Source organism: Corvus moneduloides, chromosome 3, assembly GCF_009650955.1.
Source record: "Corvus moneduloides isolate bCorMon1 chromosome 3, bCorMon1.pri, whole genome shotgun sequence".
Classification (NCBI taxonomy): Eukaryota; Metazoa; Chordata; class Aves; order Passeriformes; family Corvidae; genus Corvus; species Corvus moneduloides.
The window spans coordinates 34,226,126-34,248,254 of NC_045478.1; the positions used below are offsets into that span (position 1 = coordinate 34,226,126).

The 22,129-nt window shown below is 40.1% G+C and overlaps 1 protein-coding gene across 6 annotated transcripts in view; it reads left to right on the plus strand.

Annotated features, from left to right (window-relative positions):
- Positions 1-22,129, plus strand: part of MYO6 (myosin VI) — a 104,854-nt gene continuing 82,725 nt past the window's right edge. For 3 of the 6 annotated variants that reach the window (XM_032104851.1, XM_032104852.1, XM_032104853.1), the window contains exon 1: positions 5-118. The gene's annotated coding sequence lies outside the window, so the exon portion shown is untranslated. Of the gene's footprint in view, positions 119-22,129 lie in introns of all 6 variants that reach the window. The other 3 variants (XM_032104855.1, XM_032104854.1, XM_032104850.1) reach the window with 2 other exon arrangements.

Below are 22,129 nucleotides of genomic sequence, written 5' to 3' on the forward strand. Positions count from 1 at the left end.
CAGAGCAGCGCAGCAGCGGCGGGAGCAGCAGCAGCAGCAGCGGCGGCAGGAGCAGGAGCAGGAGCAGGGCTGGCAGCGAGCGGGGCGCCGAGCGCAGCACCACCGCCTCCATCAGCAGGTAACGACGCGGCCCCTCGGCCTCCGCCGCCCCCTCCTCCCCGCGGCGGGAGGCGCCGGCCCTCCGACCCGGCCGCGGCGCTGCCCCTCGGCTGCCCCGCCGCCCTCCCGCCCGGGCAGGTGCGATCGGGGCGGGCGAGGCAAGGGCCGGGCCCGCGGCGGGTGAGCGCTCCCGCCAGCGCACCGCGGGACGGACCTGCCGGAGCCGGGGCTTCCCGGGGAATTGCGGTCAGAATCCCTCTGGGCTGTGCTTTACTTCCTTAAATTAACTGACGTGGGAAATTCTTTCCTTTGTTAGGATTGTTTGGGTTTTTTTAGTGTCCTCTGTGAAATCCCATCCCTGTGGAGTTACAGCTGAGCTCCCTTCCTTGCTTCAGAAACACTTCTGTGCCGGTGGGATTGTCCTTGTCACACAAAATTAAATTTTTACAGCCTTTACTGGCCGAACGCAGTATGACTGGTAGCTCAGTGGAAAAACATCTTCTGGAGTATTTCTGCTTGAAGTACTTTTGCAGGCTGCGGTTTTGGAGAGCAGCGTGTGTCACTGTGATGTACAACTAAAAGCCAATATCCCATTCCTGTGACTTGCATTCATTACTGAATAGGAAAACTTAAAAGGGTTCGTCCCCTTAATGGTCTAGAATACGACTTGCAGTGCAGCAAATATATTGTTGGTCCTTGTCTAGTACTTGGTTCTCAGGGTCTGAGCTAGTAAATGCCACCAGAGGCCTGTAGGATGGAGCTAGCTGAACTAGTTGATGACTGGTTCTGTAAAAGGATGGTTGTTATCTGTTGTTTCAGCGAATGCTGCTGACTGTCAGCCCTGTTCTTACAAAGGTACAGAGAAGTAGTATGTCGTGACTTGTGCCCTATCGTGCTCCCAGAGGGAACAGACCTTTGAGGCGACCTAATTTCTTACAGTTCAGTTGGCATCTCCGGGCTGCAGGACGGCCTATGGACTGGTTCACAGCAATCTGAGTGCAAAGGTTGGCCAAGGGACTGAGTCTTCCTTCTGTTGCAAGTGTGACAAATTAACAGGGTGGAGATGAACTCATGAGTTAAATGTCATCGGCACTTTTAAACTTTGTTTTTTAGTGAAAAAAAGCTTAACAAAAATGGAAATCTTTTAGTTTTTAAAATCTTCGTTTTGAGAATTTAAAAGTATAAGCAAATCTCTTGCAGTATTTGTTTAAATATAATAAAACTGCTAACACACAAGTTAACTCTTAAATGTATGGTTAATAAAATAACTGCAAAAGAAAGATCTCAGTGTTGTTGAGGTGGGAGAGTAAATATCAGAATTATCAGAGAACAAGTTCCAAACCTTTTAATAACGTAGAAATTAAGATTTAGCTTGACTGTATTTTTACTGGATGTGTTTTTAATGTGTCTAAGTTAATAAACTATTTAGTGAAGGTACAGTTATGCCTTTGACTGTAAAACTATAAAGCCAGCAGTGCAAACATAAAGGCAGTAAACTTTCCTGGGAGGCTGAATAGCTTTCTGAATTAAAACCATGTCAGTATTAGCTTGCAGAAATTCTAAATTGAACTAATTTCCCCACCCCCATTATTTCTAGTCAGAGTGGGCATTCCTCTATAATCTGCACTAAGTACTGTGTCTTTCAGCCTCCGGCATTGCCATGTGCCTTTGTTTTGATAATGGGTCAGTATTTTGACCCATTAACAATAATGTTCTCATAAGGAAGGTGAAATAGCGCTTCCTTGTGCCTGGTCTGCCAGGGTGGAGAAGGCTTTGTGACGCAATCTAGCCTTTGTATTTTTGTGGTATTTGATAACACTGTTCTGAGGAAAGATTTCAGGTTTTAGAAATTTTGACAGTCATATGAGTGATGTGGCAAAGTTGAGTAGGGACTAACTTTTTATCAGTACAAAATGCGAAAGCATGCGATTAAGCTGGCAGGTTCAAAATGAACGAAAGGGGTGTGGTTTTGGTTTTGACCCAATGTGTGGTTAGTTAAGCTTTGGAAATCCTTTCTGGAGCATGTGGATACTGAAAGTTTACAGGGACTTGAAAAGCAGCGGGACAAATTAATGGAAGAAAAATCCACTAAGGCTGACTTGTGCAGGGTACTTCAGGTAGCTCAGGGGGTCACCAAGGTGAGCATGGAGCCAGGGACAATAGACTGGGAAAGTACCGTCAATTATTTATCGAATTTTTATATTAATTTCAAGCACTGACATAGTGCAGACAGCAGACCCAGTAGGGCTGCTCTTAGGAAAATTGTTCATTTGAAGTAAGTGTTTGAGAACAGCTGAACCAAAGGGACCACATCTAGAGATAGCAACTCTAGGTGATAATTCTCAGGAAATGATTATGAGTCACCATCAAACTGGAAGTCAGTTTAAGCGGTGCCTAGGGCAGTTCTGGTACCTTTGTACTTGTTGTTATTGATGTCTTTGATCAATAGAATTAGCACAAAATCTAAAGGAGACTGAGCAGGGCTTTCAGACTGTGTTTTTGATGCTCTGCTTTGGAGGACAAGAGGTTTTTGATAAGTTTGAAGGCAGTAAATGAGTACAAGATACTGTTTTCTGGAAGAAGATAGCATAATGCAGATGGGTAAAGTTGACTTGGCAGCAGTGCCGTGGAAGCAGATCTGAGGGTTATGTGGGATCGCAAGAAGCATAGGGATGCAGTACTGCTGAAGTTCAGAATTTAGCTTTATGTACTAGTGCAGCTTAAGTTAACAGAGTAATGTGTCCAGTTTTGGCCACAGCCTGTTAAGAAAGATAAGTTCCAATGTTTCCATCTACCAGAAATGGTCATCAGGGTTTAGGAAGGTTTTGGAAAACATATCTGCAGAGACTGTGTTTGGAAAGTGTGTTCCACAAAGGCTATACAAGCTCATTTTCAGCAGAAAGAGGAGGTAAGATGATGGGACAGGAAGATTCTACAGTCTTAAAATTAGTGAGAAGTGGTCTGTGTTCTTCTGTCAGTGACTGTATCAAAAAAGATGAAAGTAGTTTGCACCAAAGACTTGATGGAAGTTCTTAAAATCTGTTATGCCTTAGGGAAAACTGAAAGAAACTGAGGTTGTGCAATCTCATTTCTGTGAAGGTTTTTGAAAGTCAAATAGGACTTGTGTTAAAGATATATTAAAAACATTTCTCAAAACTGTTTTACTTGTTCTCACGCAGGGGCTTGAGCTTGATGATTTCTTCAGGTGCTGTTTGTATTCGGGCTTGAGTTTATGTGGAAAAAAGTAATTTCAGTCTTCAAACAATGCACAGTTTCTGTGATAAAGTCCTAGAATCTTTCAGTTGCTGGTCATCTCATGTTACAGCTTAATGCATTTGGTTTTAAAATAATTAGTGTTGAGGCAAACTACTGCATTTGACAGCAAAATGTTGTGGTTTAGGAGTATAGCCTGTAACACTGTAGGAAATGTAGGTGTAGGACCATACTGTGATTTAAACCAGGAAAATCAGAGGGATAAAACCTGAGGTATTCATCATCTACTGTAGAATATACTGTGTGTGGCTTCATAACTTGTGTCCTAGTGTTACAGCATCTTTGGGTCTGAAACACTTTTAGAAAGGACTTTCTAAAGTCCTTACTAAAAAAAAATGCCAAATATCGTATGTTTCTCATTTTGTTTCTGCTTTTTAAAATATGCACAGGCATTTTAAAATGGCAACATTTTAACATAGCTTGCCATCTGTTTAAGTTTCTACTTTGTTATTTCTTGGAATGACTGTCTTAAGTTTGTAGTAAATACTAGTGACAGTGACTTGTATTTCTGAAGTATTGATAGATGCTGTATCAATATAAAAAACACATAGGAAAAATGTAGTTTTTGAACTGATGGCTGTGGATAAATCTTCCCCTCCCCCCAAAAAAATCCCAATAAAACCAGCAGTTTTGCAAAGCTGAATGTGAAGCATCAGCAGCCTTCGTAGATTTTTCGAAGGCTCTGATGTCAAGAAAAGGACCAATAAATCCATGGGCACTTTAGTCTCTGGTAGAATGACTTCTGTAAGTAATGACCATACAGAGTTAATATACGTATTTAACTGGGGAGAGCATGCTGAAACTCTTTTGATAAGTGACCATCTTAGAATGCCTATTCAGAAAAACTGATTTAGCCAAAGCAAGTTCTTGCTTTTTTGTTGTTGTTGAGCTGTGTACAGAAATGGAGCAGGGGGTGATGAGGCTGAGGAGGACTTGTTCAGTTTGGTCCTGCCGCTCCAAGCCAAAGCCTGTTGCCATCTGGCAACAGCATAGCCTGGCCTTACACAGGTGGTTTGGGACTCCCTGCTGCATGCTGGCTTTTTCCTGCTGAAAAGGGAGTTGCAGCCAGATGACATTTAACCTGCAGACACGGTGCTGGCTGCAGCTCCTGTAGGCGTGTGCAAGCTCTGTGAGCTAAATTGCAGCTACTGTCAGTAGCAGGGCATGCATGAACGCTTAAGTGTGGGTTGGTATCTGGTTGCTGTGGCTGTGCTGCAAGTCATACCCAGGCATTGTGTCACTCCTGAAGCACTTCTGTCAAGCCAAGGGACCTTCGTCAGTGCTTCTCCTCGCTCTGCAAGTGTGTGGATGAAGGGCAGTTTCTGCTTGCTCCAGGGAACGAGAGACGGATGAGGCATCTGGTATTAAACTTCACTTTTTGTATGCACAGCTTGCAGCGCTGCTGCTGTGAGGAATGTGGCCGGTCTCCAAACTGGGATCTGGTCCTGGCGGTGCTGAATGGAGGTGTCATGAGCACTGTCAGAACTGGGGTGGCCACATCTGTATGTACATCTTTTGGGGCTTGATCAGAGAAATTAAAAGAGAAATTCTCAGTCTTGAGCTGAAAGTCTGAATGAACCCTGGATTTGTAAATGCTCAACAGAAGGCCTTATTTATCACAAAAGAAAACTTTTTTTTTCTTTTTTAAGCAACATCTTATAAGAGAGCTTGCTGAATTTATTTTGCAAAGGTAGGTAGACAATTGAATTAAGAGTATTATTTACATATTTCACAAGCAAATTTGTTTTTCTTGTAATTAACAAGACTTAGCACACTGATTTGAAATTTGTGGAAAAAAAAAAGAGAAGTAGAGAATTTAACAAAGCCAGTCGTTCACAAAAATCTCTTCAGTATTAGCAAGATCTCTGGCTGTATTTTACAAAAATAGCAGCAACTTTCTGAATTATATCTAAATGTTTCTATGGATCCTTCAGGCCTAAGCTGAAGCCATGGAAATATTGTTGCTTTTTGCATTTTGAGCAAGTTCAGGTTGTGATTTGTATGATCCAGAGCTCCATCCCTCTCATCTGCTATATTGTCTTTGTTGCCATGCACTCAGCAAGGTTTTGATCATGTCAGGTGCATTCTCAGTGTTCCAGATCCAAAGGAGCCAGCTATAAGGTGATACTGCAGTAGCCATGTTTAGGAAGAAGCTGTCTGTGGGAGGACAGCATGTCCTTCTCCAGTCTTTAGGTGTGACCTGTGAAGGAGGACACCCCTTCTATGTTCACATCTGTGCTTCACTCTTTCCTGATTTCTTCAAGTGCAGCCCATCACAGCTGCTCTGTAGTGGGGGAATTGATAGCAATAAAACTCTTTCACAAAGTCCTGCATGCCAAAGATAGACAGTTTTGCTGTGTCTCCTTTTGTCTTGTCTGGGTGAGCGCTGTGTGCAGGCACACCAAACCTGCTTATCGTGGCACTCTGCTTGTTTTAGGGGAGGCATTGGAGAGTTTTGGGGAAGGGATGCTCTGTAGCTGCTCATCCAGTTCAAGGTTTAACAGTATGCGGTAACCTCTTGTGCTGTTGGCCTTGCTTACATACTGCAAAGTTTCCCGGTCAGGGAGCAGAGCATTCAGGAATGAAGAATCTGACAAACATTTTTGATGATTTCAATTTTAACAATTCTGTTGGGCTGCAGTTTTGTGAGCAGTTGGTCTGAGGTAATTGCCTGCTGGACCCTGAAAAGAGGAAATCTTAATGGCTGCATCTTCTGCGCCCTTCCCAGCAGTGTGGATGGTCATGGGGCTCCTTCACACTCCAGTGCAAACTGCTGGCTCTGCAGAAAGCAACAAATCCCATCACCTTTCTTTTTTCCATATCCATGCTGCAGAGGTTAAGCAGCAGAGATGAGGGGAGGCAGATGAGGGGTGATAAGTCATTGCCGTTCAGCTCACCCTCTCTCAGGAAGCCACATTTTTTGCAGTCTCTTAGACCTGTGTAACCTTCATTGCCTCTACCAAAAGTTAGAAAAATACCTCCAGAGCCCTTTGCAGAGAGAAATATAGAAGTAAAGAGTATATGTAGGGAATTTAATAGAACTGTAGAATCACAGAATGGCCTGGATCGGAAAAGACCCTAAGGATGATCTAGTTCCAACCCCCTGCTGTGGGCAGGGACACCGCGGCGCAGTCACGCACAAGGACAGAGCCATAGAGTAGGATGGGAGAGGATTGTAAAAGATCATGGACTTCAGAGGGCCCTAGGGTAATATGGACTTTTATTACTGTGTAAAGATAAAAACACTTGGGTTTAGTACATGTGGTGGTTTTGGGGGTGAGAATGAGTTTATTTTGTGGCTTTGGGTTTTTTTTTTTTGGTATTTGTTACCTGGAATCTTTTAAAAAGATAGGAAAAACTGATGATATAAATCATTGTCTCATTTTCTAGGCTCCTATTGAGTTATTTTGTCAGTGTTTGCTGATTGCTTTAAAGCTGTGGCAGTGTTCATGCAAGCAGTCTTTATGGCAGGTGCTTGTGTACACAAATGGCATTCTGCAGAGCATCGTATCTCTGCTGTACAGCAAGGAGTGTTACTTATGTGGATACGCCAGGAATGATGCTGTTTCTCCTTCTCTCATACTTGTTGGCTTGCTTTTCAATGGCTGTGCTGTTGGGCCTTTTAGTCCTCTTATGATTTTTTTTTCCAAAATAGAACCTCTAATGGTTTTTACAGATTTTAGTAGCTGATCTTTTGGCTGTGGTTAAGAGCATTGCTTCAGATTTCAAAGTTCTTGGGAACTAGAAGAGAGATGGGCTGTTGCGTTGAATTGGAGCTGTTGGGAACAAAGCACTCCTGTTTCTTCTGTACACTGGCAGTTTTGCAGATGGTGGGATGATCTCTGTCTTCGGTTGTCAGCCTATTACAGTACTCTTCCATCTTCTCAGCTGAAATTAGTTCTGGTCAGACACTCAATCTTGGATTATTTAGACCTTGAGATAGTGTTTGGTTTACTGCATGAATGTCCTCTATTAAATTTTTTTTTCTTTGGGTGTTTGGACATGCACTTTCTCAAAAGTTTTACACCTTAAAATTCATTCTTGCATAAATTATCTAAAAAAAATTCTAAGTTTTGTTTAGGGGAAGGATGTTTTTTGAAATACCTTTTGTGTCATACTCTGATGGTAATCTGAAACAAATTTTAGATCTTGTTTTATGTTTTGCTGTAAAGTTCTACATCCTTTCAAAGGAAAAAGATTATTTCTTACTAATCCAGGGAGAAGAATCTTAGCCATGAAGTTTCTTAGTCTTTTATCATGCTGTACAAGTCATGTCTTGCTCAAAAGGTCAACACCCACAGAACATGTTTTTTTACAGTTCAATGGTCTAAGTAGCTGCTTTTCTTGTGGCCGTAGGAATCTTTCTTATTGTCAGTGAACATGCAGTCTTTTGATGATATGACATCTGATGCTATGGGTATTTCTGGGTTACACACTAAATTATATATATTCAACACTAAAGCAGCAATGATAAACATAAATAATGTGTTGACCATATACTCTTAAAGATTATTCTCTTTCAGTTTAAATCCTTGCAGCTTTTTCCGGTTTTGCATACATGTATGTATTTTTGTAAAATATTACATCAGATTTCTTTTAACTTTGAACTGAAAATAGCTTATTTTAGCAAGTGTTGGAGTTTAGCTTCTTTGTTTTTGTTGCTACAGAGTTCTGTGTCTGTTCATGTAGTAGTCAGCCTAGAGGGATTATAATATGTAAAGTTGGTTCATAGACTTATTTTAAATTGCCCTTTGCAGCTTCTGTTAGTCTGGGATCAGTTATTGATCTCTTCAGAAGGAAAAAAAAAATTATGCCTTAAAAAAATACAGTTCTATTACTTCCTGATTTTTTTAATTTTTTTTGTTGTTTTTTAATAAAAGCTTGGGATTTCGAGTGAGTAATAAGTACTGACTGCCTGAGTACATAGGATGGAAGTGGAAATTTATATGGTTAAAAAAACCCAAACCAGCTGTTTGCGATGAGTTGTTTTCAGTATTAATCCTGGTCTCTTTACAAATCCCTTTGGGAGAGAAGAGGGCAGACAAAAGGCACTTCATGTCACTGGCTGTTTACTGAGTGACTCTGCTGCTTTCGCCCTAGGATGGAGGTAGAACCAGGGGAGCAGGAGACTACTGGGAAGAGGAAGAGTATTTTGAGGTGAGCTGCTACTTGAAAAACAAGTGAATGCTGAAGGGTGATGCCAAGGTGGGAAAGTCTGAGGAGCCGAGAGGACCAAAGGGATCCCAGCAAGTGGAAACACTTGAAGATTGTAGCAGAAGAAAAATGCTATTTTGACTGCTTTAATGTAAAACTGGTTAGCATCAGGGGCTGCCCTTCCTACCATGCCTGGGCAGGACTTTGAAGCCATGTTTTCCTCATAGAATGAGGTGCTGCCTGATGCCTGTACATGTCCAGGCACTGACCCTGGGTGTGCCTGCTGTGGGTGTAAGGCCATGAGGCCTTGCAATTTGGGTAAAGTATTTCACCCCAAGACAGGTAAAGATTTTGGAGTGACTTCTGAAGGTGTGCAAAGGTGTGGTTAGTGGTAATTAATGAGAGCTAATTGGCTTATGTTTTTCTAGGACTCAGCATGTGCTCTCTAGCAGCCTCTCATTTCCATTGGTCATCTTGTTGGAAATGTCCAAGAAGTTTTTAGGGGATCCAGGTAAGACAAGAGCCTTCTCAAAAGGAGCTGTTAGTTTCTCCACTGTACATACTTAAGGGAGAAATTTGAATGGGCAAGATGCAGCTGTGTGTGAGGCTGCTGTACCTTTGTTTTGTGCAGTTTGATCAGCTGCTTCATTTTAAATTCGTGGCCTAATTTTGTGAGGAACATCTTAGAGGCAGGCGAACCCACAAAACTAACCGATAATCTCCAGTCTGACAATGAAGGAGGCACATCTGTGTGATAAAGAGGACTCTTCCCACACATTTAATTTTATTTGTTTCAGGCCTTTGTGTAAGGAAAAGCTGTGTAACTCACACATGCAAAGACAGAGGAGAACTGAGTTGAATGTGAAGTAATAGCCATATTTTCAGAAAAAAATCAATTTTATGTTGTGAGAAATTAGCCTAGTAATATTAGCAAGCATTTAAACAATGATTGGTGGGGGTGCTATTTATTTTTGAAGTTTGTGTTTTAGCAGACTTCAAGTTGCTACTGTTGAAAAACAAGGGTGTTTTTTTTCCTTTTTTCTGACAAATCACCACTTCCCTCAAGCATCTCCTGCAAGTGTTCAGACTATGCTGTATTTCTAATATAAGCTAAAAGCTTATAATAGTACCCAGGGAGGTAAAGAAAAATTATTGTACCTTCTCTGTTATTACACTGCTGTCAAGGTCTTTGTTTCAATACTAACAACAAGAAAATGTGGGAGGAAAATGAATGATTTCTAAAAGTCTTCCCATAGGTGAGGAGCTTTTCCCCTTTTTCAGGTACCAGGCTGTCTTCCGAGGGCTTCCACCCAGCTGGGACAGGAATGGCACGGTGTGGAGCTTGGGTGCTGCAGGCTGTAGCAAGTAATGGGGATGCAGACCTTGGTTCAGTGATACCACCTCTTTGCACTGTTGCATGTAATGGCAGTCAAATTTTGACCCAGATGCATGGGATAGCATTCATTTGGAGTTCAGCAGAATGTAGAACATAATGAAAGCTCCAGTGTAGGTTGTTAGCATGTCACCTGGATTGCCTTCCTGGGTTGCACCGTGTCTTTCCTGTCATTCATCTGCCTGGATCACTCTATTGCAATCTGGATCCTTGCTAGTGCTTCATGTGCTGATATTTGTTGATGGCTTTACAACGTGTCTTCCTCTGGATCAGACTTTTTTTTTCAGGATCAGCTTCTGCCCTTAAAGAATCCCTGTGTAAGTTATTCCCAGGACACATGCCTTTTTTTTTTTTTTTTTTCATTTATGTTACTTCTTCCAGGATATCCTGCCTTTTGTGTTTCACAACTTGCTGGCAATGGGAAGGATTTGCATGGCGTCAGTCCTACAGATGAGCATGCAGCTTCGCATGCTCTTTGTGGGCTGCATATACCAAGACAGGTTGCAAATGGAGTTTGTACAATAGAGCAAGTAAAACTGGCTGCATCAGTATGGTTTTCTGAGGATGAAAGAGATGCTGGTTTTGCTTTACTTATCAGCCAGGCTTGGTGTCTAGTCAAAAGGGTAGTGGAGAGATGCAGGACAGAGCATCTGGTAGAAGCAGAATTTGAAGATTGGGAAGAGAGTTTTAATCAAAATCCGTATTTTCTTCTTTGTTTTCTGCCTTCTCTTGTTGAGAATGACCAGTGTCATACCAGTTAGCACTGGATTGGGGATGGCTGTAATTACTTGAAAGCTGTCTGCCTGCAGTTAACCCTGCTCATCAGGCTGAGGTTTGGAGAGTGATGTGGAGGACACATTTGCTGCAGGGAACATTCCTCTCACGGCAAGCTTTGCTCATATGTGTGCCCAGCACTGCCTGAGAAGCCCTGCAGTAGAACGTGCTGGCTCTCCATGCGAGTCAGCAGGAAGGAATACTTTCTGTTGTTGCAGGCTATTGTGAGTTGCTGCTCTGCTGGGGATTCCTTTGGCTTTTCACAGTGGTCCTTGCACCAGATGGTAACACACTGAGCTTGTTCTGGGTCAGCAAAGCCCCTTGTCACTGTGCCAAGAGCACTGTCACAGAGAAAGCCCTATGCCTTTTGCCACCTAAAATGCATGTGAATTCACTACATTCCTGAACCAAAGTAGCAGTCAGTCTTCCTGTTTTGAAAAAATGGAAGTGGAGAGAGTACTGTTGCTTTGAGATGAAGATCTGCTTTTCAGGCTAATTTTAGATGCAGCTTAATGTGTAAGGGGGAGGCAGTTTAGAGTAGAAGGGTTCGACAAGGGGAGTAACTACCAGACGGCCAAAGTTACTAATGCTGTGTTGAGCAGGGTGGTGTAGGCAGAAGCAGCCACATAGGAAAGCATGATCTGGAGCAGTTGCTGCTGAGCTGGGTGCATGCTGGACAGGGGAGGCTGAGCAGATGTGATTCACCTTCCAGGCAGAGCCTTGCTGACTGGCTGGGCTCAGAGCCTGGGCACAGGGCAGGATTAGCACAGCTCCACTGGCAGAATGGGCAGCTCCAGGCCTCCTGCGTTCCCCAAAACAAAAAAGCACTCTAGAGCATTGCAAGGAGTTTTTTAGATGATAGTTTTAATACTAAACGAGAGTTTCTTTCTAGAAAGAACTTTTTTCTTAAAAAAGGCATTTTGAGGCTGAGAGAAAAGATAAACTAAGGGATTCCTAGAGAACGGGGAGAAGCCAAGTATCAAAGAATATGAAAATCATTCACTACAATCAAAGCGCATCTTTTAGTCAACTGTTACAATAGAAGAGCAGGTCAGGCAAAAATTCAGTCCTCTGTCCTCTACCTCCCTGGTGCTTTTCAGTATAAATCTAGTTCAAGAGACCCTTAGTGGCAAAAGCTTACAGAAGGCTGCTGTAGTTATTAGAGCACTTCCTGGGTGTTCATCTCTAAAGCCACACCTGGTGTATTAGGATTTCCTATGCTGTTATTATGGGACACGTTTCCAGATTGCTGTCAAAAGCTTCTGTATCAAAGCAGGATCATCACACAGCACAGGCTGCTGGATGCGTGAAGAAATTAGGTAAACTACAGCATCCAGTAAAACTTGAATGAGTTTTATAGAGTGGAAGCTGAAAAAACAAATGCTGTTTTGATAACCTTCGAAATATAATTGTGTTCTCTCTTGTACTTGAATGTCATTAATTTTTGCAAACTTGTCACTTCTGAGAAATGTTTATTATTACTTAACAGACATGCGGTGATATTTTTATTTTAGGAAATTTAGATTTGTGTTCTTCACTGGTCGTTAGCCAGCGTGGTTCACCCTTGTGTCTGAAGGCAGCATGGAAACTGGACGTGCAGGCATTTGAGAAGGCATTTGATTAATCTTGTTTCCTTTATTGTTCCCAAGTTACTGGAGTTATTCAAGAGGCATGCTTTTTTTTTTTTTTTTTTCTTTAAAGTTAGAGTAAACTATTATAGCCAGCAAGTTCTATTTACTAATCACCCAAATAAAGCAGAAACTCTGGAAGCTGTGAATTTCCTGGCATTGATACCAAAATGCAATGTCATGTTTTTAATTTATTAATAGAAATAATAAGATAATTCTTCATACTTTGTGTCCTTTAGTCGATAAAAGGAAGCACATACTTCCCTGTAATTGAAGACAGGTATGCTGTTGTGGAGGGTGGAACAGGACTCCTTGTAAAGAGAGGTGGAGTCTCCATTAACATGGTGTGACGAGGGTACTGATTCATATGTTGATGCCTTTTGAAAAATAGGTCTGTTGGTTGTGTTTTGTTTTGGCTTTTTTTTTTAGTTCAGTGTGTTTAAAGTTGTATCAGTTGGGCTGCTCTGTACTACATTTTACTCTTTTTGAACTCAGTTGTTCTTGAGATCTTGCCTCAAGACTTCATATAGGTCGCTGGGAGGTGGCTGAATCCCATGTGATTGTTGCTGTCTCAGCAGCAAAGCAACTGGAGTTTTCTGGGTTCCTGAGGAAGCGCCTGACGTGTAATAATCCTCCAGGCTCTTCGTCGTAGTCACATTCTCCACAATTGTTTCTTTTATACTGTGTTTTGAATTTTTTCTAAGATGACCTTAGAAGATCTCTAATCATATGATGATGTGAGAGAACTGGAAAGCTTTTAGTTTTCTAGTTCTCATGAATAATTCAAACCCAAAAACTCATTCCCAAGGCAGATTTTTTTACTCTAGAAAGGAAATACAAGAAATCTATGAGGAGTTCACTATTAGCTTCCTCCTGCCCCTCCAAGATAACTCTCAGGTCATTCAACAGTGTGAAGAAATACCCATCGTGAAAGCAGGTTTGAAAGATTTCTGTTCACAAGGAGGAATTTGAATTAGTCATACTTAACTTTCGTGTTGAATTCTTGATCATTGTAGCTTAAGCTCCCGTGGAGCTCAGGTTTTGAGTGAAAGAAAATATATGGAAATATATATATCCATATATCTGAAATAATGTATTTGCTGGAATGTAGGAAGTGCTGAAGACTTCCAGACTGGAGTTCCAAATAGAATGCTTGAGTGAACTTGGCTTGCAGCATTGTAGACCACAAGTCCAGGAAGCTGAAGAGGATGGTTTGTAAAGCCCTGAGAAAGAGAGTCATCAGGTTGTCTTGTTGTGGGTCCGCTGATGATAAGTCTCACATGACCTCACAGTCTTTCCTTCAACAGCAGTACAGTCTCTTCTGCATTGTATTCCTCGTCTTTCAAAAACTAGTTATGTATTAGTTTTCCGTGAAAGAAAATCAGCGACTGTTTTGTGGTTTGCTGTTCTGTAATCAACAGGGTGAGGGTCTTGCCTGTAATCAGGAATGTGTCAATTAAATGTTTTTAGCCTGAGGACTTTGTGTGTGACTTTTTGAACTGTCTCCTAGGCTTTTTGATTGACATCATTAACATTTCTGAGTCCATGGAATATCTGCAAATGCTGAAACCAGCCAGGAATTGACTCTCAAGTGTCAAGAGTCAGAAGGCACTAGTGCTTACTTTTGGCTGTGTCTGTGTGACATCTTGCAAATCAGAGCAATATTGAACTAGTAGTGGTTAAAAGTAATTCTTCAAAACATTTTCAAAATTGTGTTCAAAGTAGTTCCTGTTTGTAGTGTCTGTGGTCTCTTTCCACCAACTGTGTATCACTGCTTTTTCTGCTAGAGTGAAATATTCTGTAGTTTGTTTTCCATGTAAATATTACATATATTTAACTTGTCATTACATGACCCTTACCATTTTTTATTTGGCAAAGAGTTGTTTAAAACCTCATGGAATTTCTGTGTGGCTGGTACTGAGCATTTAGAGGAAGGTTGTAAAAATGTGCAAGATGATGTTTTGCCTTAACCGTAGAAGAACAAAGGGATGTGTCTTCAAGGTTAGAAATTAGTAATAAATGTATTTTCAGTGGGAAGGATTTTGAAACTATAGATTTAGATTGTTCTAGAATTGGAGGAAGGCTTTAAACATGCTGCTTTTGATCGTGGAAGGTGTTAGAATTAAAACTTAAATCTTCTTATATTTTTTCTCTTTGAAGCATGCTTAAGAACTATTTCACGTTATCCTCATCTCTAATTGATTAACTGGATAATAGGTTTAAATGTGCCAAATAAAACCCATGGATTTTATAGCAACTGATCTGAAATTATCTAATTAAGTTTGGGGTTTTCCTTTTGTGTCACCTGGGTGAATCCTAATGATGTATAGCAGGTTGCATTAAATTGGGCTGTGCCTGTTTCTTGGAAACAGTGTTGAGAAAATCAGAAATTTCTTCAAGAATGTCAATTAAAGCACTAAGCAGAAATGCCTGTTTTGTGCTTTCTGGTCATTCTCACTCATTTAGGCAAATCCATTTGATTGCCTTTCTTGATGGTTTTGCTATTGAGTATAATGACCTCCCATGGTATATGTAGACATGTAGCTGAGACATGGTTTGAACCTATGATGTCAGTTTTGCTCATTAAAAAATCGTTTAGTCTTTTTGATTTCTGGACCCCCTGAAATTTCTGCTGAGCACCATTCTGCTGAATTTCTGTCAGAAATTTAATGTGTGAGGTCTTTGAAATACTACTTTTTTTTAATCTCCTTTTTGGGGCCTGCCAAACCAGCAGTTATTTTTAACTGTTCTTAGAGGAGTGTTATTTAAATCCTAAAGTTTATATGGGCCAAATTCTGTGATCCACATAAAGTGCCCTACTTTTATAGTGGAGAAACACAATGAATGTCAACCATACTTGACATGAGATAGCTCAAGGAAACTCTGGTACTGAGTTCCAGAAGGTTTGCTACTGCAGGTTCTGTTACATTTTCCTTTTTTTCCCCTTTATGTTGCACAAACCCAAGAACAAAAAATACAGTTGTTTGGTAAATACAATATGTACACCCTTCTTTTTGAAATAAAATAATTTTTGAAATAAAAAAAATATTTTCTGATGATCAAAGTCACTGTTTTCTAGATAGGCCTTGAAGATCTGAAGTCAGGTTGTGTCCAAGTAATTCAGGCCATGCTTGTATGTAGTTTAGATTTTTTTTTTAAATTTTAAATTTTTTTAAATGTTGCAGGTAATATCAGTTGGGAAGATGAGAAAACCTGCTAAAATTTTTTTTCCAAGCTATGGAAAAAACACTGGGTTTGGGAAGGTCTGAGTTTTAAACCTGAATCATTGTGAAAATATGCTTAATGTTTTGGATATTCTTGTACTGCTGTATCAAATATTTTGCTTTTAGTAAAGGGAAACTTATGTCTACAAAAGGATTGTATGCTCCTTGAGTCTACTCGTAATTCAAAGTTCTTGCAGACTTACCTTGTTTATTTTTAACATAGAATCATAGAATGGTTTGGGTTGGAAGGAGCCTTAAAGCTCGTGTAGTTCCAACCCCCCTGCCATGGGCAGGGACTCGTTTTACTAGACCAGGTTGTTCAAAGCCACACTTCCAGGATGGGGCGTCCACAAGATCTCTGGGCAATCTGTTTCAGCACCTCCCCACCCTTTCAGTAAAGAATTTCTTAGAAGTACAGATAATACACATTGGCAGAGGTATTTTTCTTTTGTTGCTGGGACTGGTTCTGCCTGAGTTGGGGAGAAGAGTACCAAGAAATGGGAAATGGGACTTTTGTCCTGGGTACCTCTTGTCCTGGCAGAGGGATGAGGGAGCTTTACTTGGTTTTTTTTGGTGGTGGTATCTGTGGTTTTGTAGGGAAGAGTTAACATTGCAGCAATCTTGTGTTTGGGAACTTCAAGCTTCTGTGTGTGAGCTTTTTACACTTCCCTTGAGGGTACATTTAATAGTATTTTTCAGCGTGTCTTTGAAACAATTCGGAGTGGTGTTTTATATATTGTCCATAAATGAAATAAAAGTTTACTTTTTATAATGTGATGTTGGAACAGGAACAGAAATTTTGATACATGGTTAGGTGTGCGCGATTGTAGATGCTAACTGTGCTTTTGACTTAAAGCCCTAATTCAAATCTCTCCTGTCTGACAAGCAGCAGGAAGATTAATCTCCGGAGAGAGGAATCCATACCCCAGTTTTAGACAAAACACAGTCATTAAAGTTATTTGTAGGCTGAATAAGCACAAGCCTTTGTTCGGATTGTCGAGCAGGGTTATGTCGAAACGTGCAGGAACAGGATTTACTCGCATTCCTGTTGCTGTTGCTTCCACATTTCCAGTTCACAGTATCATCTGATGAGGAGCTAGGGGTGAGTTACCAGCTGAGCATATAAGTGACTTTGAGACCTGTTTGATTAGACAACAGTACCTCTGTGTGTCCTTCCACACCTGGGGTGAGGGCTGCTTGACGGGCACTTGGAGTGCAGTGTCCCTGGGTGGGCTGGGGAGAGCTGCCTCCTGGGGGCTCACAGGATGGGGACTGCTAAAGCATCTTGGGACAGTTGAAGTGGAACTAAAGATAATTTTAATCATACTTTGTGTTTAGAGGGTGAGATCACTACAGTTATATAAGCTCTGAAGGGTGGAACTCATTTTTAGCTGGTGTTTGTACTCTAAGAAGCATAAATTTAAAGTATTGAACTTTGGAGGTCTAAGGCAATATTTTTGTGTTGTAGTAGCTATAGTCTATCCTCGAGGAGGAAAGAAGGAAGAAAAATGTAAAAAACATAAACTGTCTTTGGACTGTTTTAAGACTGTTTTTCCTGGTTAAATGATGATGTATGATTGGTAGCTATGTATTATATGATCACTCATGCTTGGTATTAAAGAATAAAGCCTAGATTAAAATGACGATGAAGTTGAAGTGCAGATAAGAAAGGGGAAAAAGTACCGTAACCTGGTTTGTCACTATATTAGAACAAGAGTCTTTTCTCATGCCAGTAACCATCAGCAGCTGGATAAAGAATGAGTAGAGGTGTGTCTCCATTAGTGTTTAGTTCATCTTAGGAGTTTGCTGTTGTACTGAACCTCCTGGTTGTCTGCATTTAAGGCACTGCAGGCCCAGGTACCAAACTGGATCCTGTTTGGATGAAACCAGACTGGAAGATGCTCCTTAGAAAAATGCCTGATAGTCTGCAGCTGTAAATTCATATTCAGTCAAGGGGACCAGACTAGAGATATGTGGTACAAACTAGAATTAGTAAAACCCTCAAGATGTGCATAGTATGGGCACTGGTCCCTCAGTGCTGCTGTTTCACTGTTACGCAGTTACTCCTTTTGTACCGTGTTACTTGCTAACGGAGATGTATCCCTTGAGTTTAAAACTTATCTTTCAGATTTATGTCAGGAAAAATAATGACTTGGAAAAAAAAGTGTAAATAAATATGCCTTCTGTTTCTGAAATTCTCCTTTTATTGGCATAATGAGTATTGTTAAAATCTTCACAAGTAGGAAAAAAAGAAAAAAAAATCCAAGCCAGGAATGTCTTATATTGACCATTCACATCTTCTAAAGGGTATCTTTGGTTTTGAAAGCATAATACTTTGTTTGCCCTACAATGCATTCAGTTTAATTCAAAATATTGTAGGAAGGACTAAAGAGCAACAAAATGGAAGAAGTGTGTTACTTAGAGTTGAAAATAATGTAGGTGTTTTCATTTACCATTTTGTTCCTGAGGTGAAAATTATTGTTATATGATCCTAATCCCACCACAATGTTAAATTCTTGAATATTTTTTAAAGAGAGGAAAATGGAATTGAAACTAAATATTTGTGTAATGGAAAGATAAAAAGGAAAAAGTGCCCATGATAATTGCAGTATCTTTTTATTTAGCAGAACTTCACTCTGTTGTCTAATCTTAGATCCACTACCCCTGTAAAAATGTCTAACCATCAGATTATCACTGGATGGACAATTCTTGACATCTAGATTGAAACCATTGCAGCTGATTTAAATGAAGACTGCATGGACAGGACTTCATGACCTGGTGTTATTTCTTAGGTGACATTCCTAGCCTCTGGAGATGTATTTTTCATATAAAACATTTTACATAGTCTGAAATGAAGGCTCAAGTGCCACGAATAAATGCTCTTACCTTTGAGCTGCTGACCCCAGCTGGGAAATAGCAGTGGCAGCATGACAGTGCTCATTCTCCCAGAAATTTTTTCCAGCTGTAATTGTTCAGGAAGTTTTGAATTTAAAAACACCTGAGCTGCATTTTGTTTCTGAATTTACAACCTGAATAAAAGCTTTTCTTGACTCCACTTCTCGGTTCTTTGCCAAAATAAGCAGTCTGATCTTAGCATGTGACTGTGGTGGTTTGTCCTCTGCATGAGCTTCTGTACAGAATTTGTAATTATGCTTAAGGGCTGGTCCTGGGAGCCATGATTCTGCATGAGTTATTTTCTGTTTACTTTTGTATCAGATATATTGAGACTGTGTGTGCATGTGGTTACTGTGCAGTTCCCAGCCCCAGGGGTGGTTCTATTGCCTGTGAAGAGAGAGTGTGTTTGCTGTTGCCTGCACGATGACACCTGCTATTGAAAACCTTAAAGGTCTCCCAGATTTTTTCTAAAATATGCATTTAGCTATGCCTGGTCTCTTGTGTAGATCTTTTAACACTTGGGCAGAAAATTTATAGCCATTTTTGTGGTGTTGCTGGTTGGTAATTTTTACTCGTTGATTTTAACAGAATCATGAGCAGGGATGCTCTTTCTTGCAGCATTCATATTAAATTAATAAATAATATTTTGTACATGATGGGGATGGGCAGAAACATTCAGGTAATGTATTTGAGGTATTAAAATCAGTTGGTAAAATGCAGTTGGATTTTGATCTCAATCTTCTAACTGTTTTCTGAACAAGAAGTGAGCATGATGTACTTGAGCTGGATTTCTTATAACTCATGGTTCATAAAAGTATTGGAGCTATGGGAGCTGCATCAGTCAATTTCTGTGGCTCCCTGAGATACTGAATCAGTAGTAAGAAAAACAGCCTGTTTGTCTTTGGCTGTGGCGAAATCTGTGCAAAGATTAGTCCAGAGTCTATAATCTGCATGACCGTGTACCAAGGTTTACGGAAGCCTAGAACTTTCTCAAATTTTGGAGAGAGTAGTGTCTTACCAAAAAATGAGAGAGTTGAGCTGTGGTCAGGATGTGGCTAATGTGGAAGTTGTTGTGGTCTGCAGTTTTTCCCTGCTGCCAAGATTGTCAGTGCTAATAGCAGATTTTGTCTGATTTGTTGCTGGTCAAATGCCAAGCCTTTACTGTCCTTGGCCTTCTGTGAAAATACAAACTATTCATGAACAGTACAAGAATTAAAGGTTATTTTAGAGTCACAGAATGGTTTGAGTTGGAAAGGATCTTTAAAGAGATCAAGTCTAACCCCTCTGTCCTCACTAGGTTGTTCAAAGCTCCATCCAACCTGACCTTAAAGGTTTCCAGGGATGGGGCATTCACAGCTTCTTCAGGCAAATCTCATTGTAAAGAATTTCTTTCTTACATCTAGTCTAAATGTATCCTTTTTCAGTGTAAAACTGTTGTCCCTTGTCTTGTTACTAGGGACCTTGATAGAAAGTCTGTCTCCTTCTTATAGGCTGCCTTCATTTATGGAAAGACCACAGTAAGGTCTTCCTGGAGCCTTCTCTTCCCCAGCCCTCTCAGCCTTTCTTTATATATAGAGAGATGTTCTAGACCTTCGATAATTTTTATGGGTTTTAAGTGGATTTTATTCCTAAATCATATATTCCAGATAATTTTTTTGAGATTGAGATAGTATAAATGATCTTTTGCTGTAATTACTATTTTTTTGTCTCATAGTAATGGGCTCGCTATACTCATCTCCCCAAGGAAACTAATGGATTTGCTGACAAAACATGTTCTGTGTCCCTTCTTGAAATAGCTTTCTTGTCTTTGCTGTTAAAATTGTCTTAAATGACTCTTACGATCTTTTATGTTAAAGAGTAAGCTTTCAGTCACCTCCCTCAGAATTACTTTTACCAATGAGATGTGTGAACTTGGCAGTAGTTCTACTTAATGGATTATTGATTTATTCGTAGACAAGATTTGAGTAGATTTTTGACAAGAATCTTCCTTTTTTAGTTGCGTGTTTCTGAAGGGAGAGTTTATCCTGAGTTCACTGGTCTGTAGTGGATTGTCTGTTTCAGCTCATTGCCTATAAACTTCACCCATACTTTTTGTAATAAGTACAAGCTGATATGGAGAGAGGAAAAAGGAGATTGAAACTGGTAATGTAAGTATTTTTAGGAACTAATTCCGTCTCTGAAAGAGTTACGGATTCTGTACAGAGAGGGATGGCAGTAAACAGCTCCTGGATTATACCTTTTAATTTGCAGATGCTGACTGTCATTAGTTTCTAGTATTTTCTCCTCTAATAAAGTGGCCAAATCAAAATACTATTTAAAAACATCATGCTATTTGTTATACTGGTAGTAAGTCAGAAAGCACAAATGTATTTTTTTCCAGCCCAGGCTCTTTGTATTGGTCTGAGGTCAAGCAACTGAGGTTTCCTGCACACACCCCAGCAGCCTTTGATGCTGCCATCTGCAATGCTTAGTTTATTTGACTTGACTTGGATCCTGGCTGAGTATGTATTCTTATTTTTCTAAAATATCAGTTCCATTTTCAGGTTTATATCAGGAAGAGTTTGGCAATGTTTTTTTATTGTTGCACTTCAAAAAACAAATTATCATGCAAATATGTCTCTGTTCAGTTATTTATGCGTATGAATTTATCAAACTGATAAAACTCAGTGCAGGTTGGTTGCTTGCTTATTTCTGTATTTACTTAGTTTCATTTGATTATTCTGCAGCAAGAGGGTTACATAGCTGAAGTTCAAAACTTGACAAGACATGGATTCAGAGAAGTGGCCAGATATGCTCTGTGGTATTTCTGAAGCATTCGCAGGGGCAGCTGGGGAGCGCAAAGTTACTGATAGGCTCTAGCTTATGATTCAGCTCTTGACTTTCTCTGTTGGAATTGTAGGGCTGCTCGAATGTCAAGGGCTTAGCATCACTCTTACAAAAGTACAAAACAGATGATATTGTCACTAGGTAGTGTACGCTTTCTACTTCAAGTATTTTTCGGTAAAAAAATATTTAAGTTGTGCAGAGTTCTTGAATTGCTGGTGAATTAACAAAAATTCAAAAGCACTCAAAAATGGGGTTTGTTTTGTGGTTTATTTTTTTCTGTTTGGTTTGGGTTTTCCCCCCTTAAATTGGTGGTTAGGACTATTCCTCTGATTTTTTTTGTATGGAGGATATGAACTTTTTTGGGTTTATCTGTGTTCATATGAGTTAGAATAAATTACTGGGATTTACCTCAGTAAATAGTAATTTACCTCAGCCTCTTTTTGAATCGGCTAGACAGAAGCTGGTATAAAATGCAATATATGCTTCCTTTAACTGGTACAAGGCTCTGCTGGCCACACCAATGTGTGCTTTAGCCAACACTGATAGTGGTCTACAGAGGATTAAAGTTCTGGGGTCCTGATTGCTTATCATAATGGGCAGCTTTATGATATATATATATATATCTTTATGGTATATATAGCTGCAGTTCAGATTATGGAAGCCAGTGGCCAGGTATTGGTATTTCTATGATAAATAACCAGTATTTATGAGAAGTGATCCATTTTGCTTTTAAGTATTTGGAAATCAAATTAAGGACTTTCTTACTGGGTTTTTTTTTCCATTTGCATATTAGATTTTCTACTTTCTGTGCTGGAGGCGAGGTCCATTGTATTTGGTAGACTTAGGCCAATTGGTTGCTTTTG